Genomic DNA, 9,551 nt, shown 5'->3' on the forward strand with positions numbered 1-9,551 from the left:
TTCTTAAAAATATCTTTATACAATTGAAATAGATATATGAGAAGTGTTGATTCATTTCCAGGTATTCTAAGGCATTGCACTTTACTATGACAGCCTTCTTCTCCCATCAGGGAATTGGATAACAGGTAAGTTTGGCAAAGGCTGGATAAATGTGCAAATGGGTCATTTCTTACACAGGATTACACAGAGCAAATAAGCCCCATGACCATCATACACACACACACACACACACACACACACACACACACACACACACACACACACACACACAAACTAGGGCCAGCTGAGAGCCAAAAGCTTGAAACCAATGAAAGAAGCCACAGCAGCCCTCAATGACGTATGGCAAAGCAGACAGGGTGGTTCCAAAAGGTACAGGCAAGTGCAATAAAAGAGAACAGACAGAATTATTCTGGTACCTAGTAATCGTTAGTAGAGGACAATTCTTACAGGCAGATGTTTAGAGTTTCTGTATTCAAGAAATACCACCTGCAACCTTACACTAAAGTTTGTTTCAAGTTGTTTTCTTTTATATGAACATGGACTTAGAGATATTTTTTTAACTTTTGAGAATATAATACATTCAAATATGCTTTGATAATGATCTATTAGTTTAAGAAGGTTCCAGTCTAGAAAAAAATTGAGCATTAAAAAGTATAGAAAAGCATCAAAAAAGCTCAGAAAACAATTGAGCATTACCATTTCTGGTGTGCATGTCATGATTCTCCCCCACCAACCCCGGACAGAAGAGGCCCAATCCAAGAGTCCCTCCAACTGGCCTGTACCCGGGAGACTCTTAGTACCAAGTCCCCTGGCAGGACGGCAGAGGACTCGGGTCTGAAGAGTTCGATTCTGCACATGTGTCAGAAAGACATGTGATGGGAGCGTGTTGCAGTCACACAAAATGCAGTGATTTCATCAGCAGTGCAGTGTAGCCAAGGGGAGGGTGAGTGGAAAGAACAAGACGGTTGCATGGATGAGGTGATGGTTTATGCTGGCAACATGACCGCCTCATAGATGACAGCAATGTTCAGGCAGGTCTCCTGACTCCGGCTGAGTTCAACACCTATGGTGTTTTCTGGCTTAGTTACCTCCAAATTGGTTTTGGCTCAAGACTCCTTCCTGGTGAAATTATGTATCTTACCCCCTGCCTGCCCAGCTCTTAATGGTCACAGAAAAAGCCAACAACCACAAGGTACAAATCTCAAGGGACTCTAGGAAGCAACTGACATGAGAACCCAGGAACTTTTCTGGAGAAGTACTAATTTTAAACCATTTTTTAAATGCAATAATAAAAAGCCTCACTAGGAAAAAAAAATTTCTGCTGTGGTGATAATTTTAATTTCTTTGAATGAGATACATATAACTGGTGCTTTTGTAATTAAGGATTCCAAATAGCAGAAATGTTCAGCTGTGATTTTATATATTGTAGATATTATTAGTATCTCAACTTAATTTTCCTTTAATTTTATGTCATTAGATATGGCAGTAGGCTATGTGACATTCTTGTCTGATGGGTAATCTTACCATGGTTGAAAAGTTGGCACTGCATCTACCTGGAGACATATAGCTCAATAGAAACTATGAAGCAACAAAACTAAGAAAGGCATGTGTATTGTTCAATGGTAAGATGGCATTTCACATCACAAAGAATTTGTGATACGTTATTTGGCTTTATGAAAACAGCTATTGCAGAAGTGTAGAGACAGACGGAGAAGAAGATAAATTATGGAGGAATATAAAGAGAGTGTGGATTGGGGATAACCAAAGTACTTTAAATTGGTCTGAAAATCTCAGAGTAAGTTACTTGGAGCCACTGTTAGGGACTTTGGAACTCAGGTGGATGTCTATCCTGGCAATAACATTTGGAACAAGCTCCACTGCGACCAATGTGAAGGAGATGATCAAATAATTTGGTCAAACTGGGATTCCATTAAATCAGTCAGTGATTTCTCATCTGGAAACAAGGCAAGTCATCAAATACCCCTGGGGCTTCTGTTATTATTTTGTAACTGTAAGGGAGAGGGCAAGCTGATCTCTCGAATTCATTTCGATTCATTTCATGATTCTACAACGCTTCCCCCATCAACCGTGGTGGGAAATATCTGTCCTACTCCTAGACAGTTGTCTGATCTAAAGAAGGGCCCTTTGTCCCATCAAAGAGGCTCCTCACCATTTTATTTCTTAACACTTAGAACTTTCATGAAAGATCTAATCAAGGAGACACCAGATGTCAAAGCATCCTAATTGCTGTAGATAATGATCAAGAGTTTAAAGGCACTGTACATGCATGTGAAACATTTGCTGGGGGAGTGAATCCCAGGCAAGAACATGGAAACAGCTGTCTCACTTGAGTTTAAGTTTTTATGGTTAAGGAGATATGCTATTTCCAAATCAGATCACATGAATTAACTTTTAAAATAAAGATTGTCCTTCTGTAGTTACACAAAGCATATGCTAGTTTTAATCAAACCAAATGCTGGGGACAGAGGACCTCACTCAAATTAATTAAAGTGTGTGTGTGTGTGTGTGTGTGTGTGTGTTATGAAGGAGAGAGAGATTGAAAATGCGTGTATGCCTGTGTGTATGAGCTGGGGAAAACAGAAAAGTCTCAAGTTCAGTCGTTACTTTTAACATTTTCCCTTTATCACTGGTTTTAAGCACATCAATTGTTTTGTGTTTTGTTGTAATTTTCGTCATGTTTCTTGGCTTGGAATTTGTTGATCTGTTTGTAGCTATGAATTTATAATTTTCATGAAATTTAGAAAGTTTCCAGCCATCATTTCTTCAAATATATTTTCTGCCCTCCCTCATCCCATATCCTCTCCTATGGGCACTACAATTACATGTATGCTTGTCCATTTGAAATTGTACCACTGATCACTGATGATCTGTTCTTTTTTTCATCTTTTTTCTCTGTGTATGTTCTTGAGTAGTTTCTACGGCTATGTCATCAAATTTATTAATCTTTTCTTCTGCAGTATCTTATCTGTGATTAATCTCATCTCATGTACCTTTTTCATCTCAGACACTATGGTTTCTATCTCTAGAATATTGATTTGGGTGATATGTATATCTTCCATGTCTCTACTTAACATAGTCAGTCTTTCTTCTAGCTTCTTGAATATATGCAATACAGTGATAATGATTGTTTTCATGTCCTTGTCTACTGATTCTGTCATCTGTGTCATTTCTGCATCAGTTTTGATGGATTTTTTCTCCTCATTATTGGCAGTATTTGCCTGCTTCTTTGCATTTTGGTAATTTTTTTAGGGGTGCCGACATTTTGAACTTCACTTTGCTGGGTGTTAGTTATTTTTGTATTCCTAGAAGTATTTTTGAACTTTATTCTGCTAACAGATAAATTACCTGAAAAGAGTTTGAGGCCTTCAGATCTTGCTTAGTTACGCAGAACCAGAGCAGTGTTTAGTCTAGGCTTTATTTTCCCTGATACTCAGGAAAGACCCTTCTTAGTCCTCTGATATCCCATGAATTATGAGATTTGTCCCTCTGGCCATTGGGAACAGGCACTATTCCTGGCCTTGTGTGACCTTCAGGCATCATTTCTTCTAATCCTCTTGAGTGGTTCCCAGCATCAAGGAATTTTCTCATACACATGTGCTAATCTCTAGCATTCTCTCCCTGTAAAGCTCTCCCATGGTTGGTGTTCTGCCCTTCCCACTCTAGCTGGCTTGTCTTCCCCAGACTGTCTCTTCAACTCAGATTGTGTACATCTTCTTGTGTTCTACTTTGTGTATTGCAATCTAGAAACTTCCTAAAGGAAATAAGCTGGGGCAATTCCAAAGATCACCTCATTTGTTTTCTATCTGTCAGGGATTGCTGGCCTTGGTTGCCCGATGTCCAGTATCTTGAGTGTTGGCATTTGACTGTCCAGTGTTTAGTTGTTTCAGGTGGGAGGGCAAATCCAATCCCTATTACTTCATCTTGATTGGAAGGAGAAGTCCTCAAGTCCAATCATTACTAAACTATTTTAAAGTCTATAAAGCAACAAACATCAAGGCATAATGCAGAGTTTGGAGGTGATATTCATGAGTAAAAAGAGAGAAAGACTAAGTGAATAGAGGAAAGAGAATCTACTGAAAAACTTAAATCTTCTAAAAAATTTCATTGGCAAAAATTGACAAATATTTATGTTTAAAAAAAAACCCAAAAACTTAGAGATAGATCATTCTGCAAATTTTGTGAAAGATCTGCTTAAGTTCACAATAATCTGAAAATCTGAGACTTGGAGCTTAGCAGAAGAAATCACATTTATAAAAATTTGATCTTTTAATCATGGGAAGAATGCTATACTTAGGAGTGTCTTTATGAAGTGACAGAGCCATGCCTGCACAGTGCCTAACATACACACAATAAATTCTTGTGCAATAATAAATATTACTGCAGGAGAATACAGAAGAGAATGGCCAATACCAATACCAGGTCATAAAATAGTCTGAGATAGTTATGACACAGTGAGAAACTAGTAGATATAAAAAAAAATTGTACTGATTTGCTAAAAATATATGTATTCAAAGATTCTACGAAGACATGGGACTTCTGGGGTCACTCAAAATGTTATTTCTTGACCTGGATAGGGATTACACAAGTATTCATTTTACATCAACTTATTAAGCTCTTCCTTTATATTTTATGCATTTTTCTAAATGTTGACTATAGTACACAATTACAAAAGTTTTTTTTAAGATCACATAGAAACCGTAAAAGAGCCAGTTTCAATTGTCAGCTTTGAAACTAAAAAGCTGAGTAATTCTACTCTTCATAAGAAGTCATCATAAGGTCATTATAATATACTGTCTATTTACAAGTTTAAATAAAAATTGAAGAGTTTTTTTTGATAAACGGCTTTCAAATACATAATCTTCTTATGACCCTGAGGAATAGGTATAATTAATTATTCACCTCCATTTTCCAGATAGAAAAACTGGGGCTTGAAAAGCTAAATGACTTGTCCAAGATCATGTACAATAAGGAATTGGTGGAGCCATGTTATTGCCACTGTACCATAATCCTGCATCTTTCTTGATTTTATAATAATGTAGTATGTAAAGGGCAGTATGGTAGACACTGTTGGTAATCTCCAAGCAAGCATTTCTCCATGTTTTCCTTGTTAATATCTTTTGCTCAGTAATCAGGTAGCCACTTCCTAGAAAGGAGTACAGTAATCCTTCCCAGGCCCAGAATATAATACCTGATTAATTTAAACCAATCACAGTAATCACATTCCCTTCCCAATAATTGTTTTATGAAATAGGCACGTGATGCATCTTGACCAGGGAGATGCAAGAGAAGACCCGCTGTGGAGCCTTACTGTGTAAGGACATGATATTTGAAGCTGTTTGGACATCTTGACAAGTCTGAGGATAAAAGCAACCTGATGAGAATGCTAAGGCAGAAAGATGAAAAACAACCTGGACCTCTGATGACATGGTTGAATCCTATAAGTCAAACCCTAAAATATCCCTACTTCCGAACGTATTATTCTGTGGGATAACAAACCTCCCTATTATATGACCTATTTTGACTTAGATCTTTCTGTTACCTGCAGCTAAAGGCATTCCTACTAATATGCTAAGTACTGAACTGCATCATCTTATTTAATTTGCATTAGAAATTCTTTGAGACAGATATTACTACTGCCATTTTTCAGAGGACTTACAGCTTCAAAATCAGTTAGTAATTTACAGCAGTTCATGAAGTTAAAACAATGATTCAAACCTATTATGCTTGACTCCCGACATGTCACATGATAAACCCTGCAGTAGACTCTTTTTCAAAAGATGATGACTCAGTCACATGGGATCATTAAACGTTACTTTGTTGCCATCATTTTAGTTGTGGCTACAGTGAGAATCAATGTTGTTTTCTCTTTTCTCCAGTCCTCAAACAGAGCCCTTCAGGGCAAAATTCTTGCCTCCTGGTACTCTGCAACCATTCTTCCATAAAGATTTCCTAAAAGTCAGGGGAGGGCAACAGTTCCTCATTCTGAGCAAGTGCTTCCTACCAATACAATGATTACAAAAAAATGTCTCAGGAAGTAGTCAGTTCCCGGCCATAGGGCTTTAAAGCTAGGTGGCCATACAGTAAAAATGTGGCATTAATCTGGAAGGTAGCTGGGCAAAATAATATATTCTTAATTTACAATTATAAGGTTTCATGAAACTCGTAAGTTTTCTATGGAATAACTTATCTGTACCCATCTGACAAACTTATCTATCTGTCATCTTTCTTATTCTTATCTTAATTTCTGAAGAGTAAAAGGATGAATGAAGTAAAAACCCAAATAACTTACAACTTCTCTAGGAAAAGATTTTCAAACAGTGCACCATGAACATTTTATAGCCTGTCATTTCTTTCAATCTGCAAATACTAAGTTTCTGCTCTGTGCATGTCACCTTGCAAGGCATATTCTAAATACAAAAAAAAAAAAAGTATAAGACACAGTTCTTCCCTTGAAGAATTTGTAACAACTTACTTGATCATAGGTATGCACATTAAAGTTTAAACAAAAATATAAAACAAATCAAGTAGTGCTATTTGACAGAATATAATTACAAGCAAAATGGAGTAAACTTTAAATGGGGCCTGGGTCTTATAAAAGAGAGCTGTCCTTCTTGCACTTTCTAAAAAATAACCTCAAGCCAACAATAAACCATTTGCCAGTTGTTGGATTTTTTGTTTTTTACATTCTTGGAGTAAATACCCATAAGGTAAACACTACTCACTTGCTAAGATGACCAAAATACTAGTCTAAATCTTAACCAAAGTCAAGCCCATGGAATAATACATTTCTGGCCATGGCCTTTCATTTTATATTTAGAGGAGGGCTTCCTAACTTAGTGCCCACAGATCTGTCGGAGTTCTTTAATAGATCTCAGGGAGGTCTGTGAAACTGAATGGAAAGAAATTATATCTTCAGTTTCACTAACCTCTAACTGAAATCTAGCATTTCCTTCAACAAAATACAGTATTATTAGTAGTTTCTATGATATTGCCACCAATAGAAATCAGATATTTTTGTATCACTCTATAATTTTGCAAATATCTCAATGCAGTATTTATGCTCATCGCTACTTCAAAATAACATTTGTTATCAATCCTCTTACTAACTTATGTTATTCAATGCATTAATAAAACACAAATATTAGAAAGAGAAATTAAGAAAACAATCTCATTTACAATCACATCAAAAAGAGTTAAATACCTAGGAATAAACCTAACTGAGAAGGTAAAAGACCTGTACTCAGAAAACTGTAAGATGCACGGAGATCAGCTCAGTGCTTTGTGTCGACCTAGAGGGGAGGGATAGGGAGAGTGGGAGGGAGAGGCAAGAGGGAGGAGATATGGGGATATATGTATATGTATAGCTGATTCACTTTGTTATACAGCACAAACTAACACACCATTGTAAAGCAATTATACTCCAATAAAGATGTTAAAAAAAAAAAAGAAAAAGAAAACTGTAAGATGCAGATGAAAGAAATTGAAGATGACACAAAAAAGATGGAAGGAAATATCAGGTCCATGGATTGGAAGAATTTATATTGTAAAAATGACCATATTACCCAAGGCAATCTACAGATTCAATGCAATTCCTAACAAAATGCCAAGGGCATTTTTCAAAGAGCTAGAACAAATAATTTTAAATTTTGTATGGAAGCACAGAAGACTCTAAATAGGGAAAACAATCTTGAAAAGGGGAAACAGAGCTGGAGGAATCATGCTCCCTGACTTCAAACAATACTATGAAGCTATAGTCATCAAAACAGCATGGTACTGGCACAAAAACAGACACATAGCTCAATGGAACAGAAAAGAGAGTCCAGAAATAAACCCAGGCACTTATGGTCAATTAATCTATGACAAAGGAGGCAAGAATGTCAATGGAGAAAAGGCAGTCTCTTCAATAAGTGGTGCTGAAAAAAAAACAGACAGCTCTATGTAAAAGAATGAAATTAGAGGACTTCCCTGGTGGCACAGTGGTTAAGAATCTGTCTGCCAATGCAGGGGACATGGGTTCGATCCCTGGTCTGGGAAGATCCCACATGCAGTGGAACAACTGAGCCCATGCATCACAACTACTGAGCCTGTGCTCTAGAGCTCGCAAGCCACAACTACTGAGCCCTCGTGCCACGACTACTGAAGGCCAGGTGCCTAGAGCCCATGTTCCACAACAAGAGAAGCCACCACAATGACAAGCCCACACACCACAATGAAGAGTAGCCCCCACTCGCCGCAACTAGAGAAAGCCCATGCAAAGCAATGAAGACCCAATGCACCCAAAAATAAATAAATTAAATAAATGTATTAAAAAATGAAAGTAGAAACAACTCCTACAGAACATCTACTGAACGCTGGCAGAAGAGCTCAGACCTCCCAAAAGGCAAGAAACCCCCCACGTACCTGAGTAGGGCAAAAGAAAAAAGAATAAACAAAGACAAAAGGATAGGGACGGGACCTGCACCAGTGGGAGGGAGCTGTGAAGGAGGAAAAGTGTCCACACACTAGTAAGCCCCTTCGCGGGCGGAGACTGCGGGTGGAGGAGGGGGAAGGCTTCGGAGCCGCGGAGGAGAGCGCAGCAACAGGAGTGCGGAGGACAAGGCGGAGAGATTCCCGCACAGAGGATCGGTGCCGACCGGCACTCACCAGCCCGAGAGGCTTGTCTGCTCACCCGCCGGGGCGGGCGGGGCTGCGAGCTGAGGCTCGGGCTTCGGTCGGAGCGCCGGGAGAGGACTGGGGTTGGCGGCGTGAACACAGCCTGCAGGGGGTTAGCGCAACACGGCTAGCCGGGAGAGGGTCCGGGAAAAGTCTGGACCTGCCGAAGAGGCAAGACACTTTTTCTTACCTCTTTGTTTCCTGGTGCGCGAGGGGAGGGGATTAAGAGCGCTGCTTAAAGGAGCTCCAGAGACGGGCGCGAGCCGCGGCTAAAAGCGCGGACCCCAGAGACGGGCCTGAGACGCTAAGGCTGCTGCTGCCGCCACCAAGAAGCCTGTGTGCGAGCACAGGTCACTATCCACACACCCCTTCCGGGGAGCCTGTGCAGCCCGCCACTGCCAGAGTCCCGGGATCCGGGGACAACTTCCCCAGAAGAACGCACTGCACGCCTCAGGCTGGTGCAACGTCACGCCGGCCTCTGCCGCCGCAGGCCCGCCCCGCACTCCGAGCCCTTCCCTCCCCCGGCCTGAGTGAGCCGGAGCCCCCGAATCAGCGGCTCCTTTAACCCCGTCCTGTCTGAGCGAAGAACAGACGCCCTCCGCCGACCTACACGCAGAGGCGGGGCCAAATCCAAAGCTGAGCCCCTGGGAGCTGTGAGTACAAAGAAGAGAAAGGGAAATCTCTCCCAGCAGCCTCAGAAGCAGCGGATTAAAGTTCCACAATCAACTTGATGTACCTGCGTCTGTGGAATACATGAATAGACAACGAGTCATCCCAAATTAGGGAGGTGGGCTTTAATGGGAAGATTTATGATTTTTTCCCTCTTCCTCTTTTTGTGAGTGTGTATGCATATGCTTCTGTGTGAGATTTTGTCTGTA

At 40.0% G+C, this 9,551-nt stretch overlaps 1 long non-coding RNA gene across 2 annotated transcripts in view; it reads right to left on the bottom strand.

Annotated features, from left to right (window-relative positions):
* LOC307188275 overlaps positions 1–9,077 on the bottom strand; it is a 78,922-nt gene extending 69,845 nt beyond the window's left edge. For both annotated transcript variants that reach the window (XR_013828880.1, XR_013828881.1), the window contains exon 1: positions 8,864–9,077. This is a non-coding gene — a long non-coding RNA (uncharacterized lncRNA). The remainder of the gene's footprint in view (positions 1–8,863) is intronic.
* Positions 9,078–9,551: the final 474 nt, after the last annotated feature.

Source organism: Stenella coeruleoalba (genome assembly GCF_951394435.1).
Source record: "Stenella coeruleoalba genome assembly, chromosome: 6".
Taxonomy (NCBI): domain Eukaryota; kingdom Metazoa; phylum Chordata; class Mammalia; order Artiodactyla; family Delphinidae; genus Stenella; species Stenella coeruleoalba.